Genomic DNA, 565 nt, shown 5'->3' on the forward strand with positions numbered 1-565 from the left:
CCTCTCTCACGGTGCGTTTCCACTACAGCGTCAAATCTGTGCTCAGAGCCGCTGGCAACGCTACAACGCCACTGCCTTGGGGCGTGTCAAATTTAGGGCAGAGCACGCCTCTGAAAAACACCCTGTTTACGTTTCATCTTCTTCCTATCACAGTGATTGGTTGTCGCCCGGCGTTTTTCGCTCTACATTTGCATAAAGTTGAGGAATGCCCAATCCTTTTGACGCTCTCAGCCGCTGTCAACGCTTTCTCCGCGCCGCTTTCAAACACTTAACGAGTAACGTTAATTACAGGCCTACCGTTACAGCTAATCACAGTCTGTCGGATTCTGGAGTGTAGTAGAGTTTTGAATAAAATTATAAAGAATAAATAAACATTGTTTTCAGAGGCGTGCTCTGCCCTAAATTTGACACGCCCCAAAGCAGTGGTGTTGTAGCGTTGCCCTCTCGAAGTGGAACAGATACCTACGAGATCAAAGACAGATATCGCGTTATTCTCACTCACGTGCTGTGTTGCTTATAAACATGATATAATTTCAGTTCTGATACTTTTATATGAAAATAAATA

The sequence above is a fragment of the Sinocyclocheilus rhinocerous genome, unplaced genomic scaffold (genome assembly GCF_001515625.1).
Source record: "Sinocyclocheilus rhinocerous isolate Xijiao unplaced genomic scaffold, SAMN03320098_v1.1 scaffold278, whole genome shotgun sequence".
Taxonomy (NCBI): Eukaryota; Metazoa; Chordata; class Actinopteri; order Cypriniformes; family Cyprinidae; genus Sinocyclocheilus; species Sinocyclocheilus rhinocerous.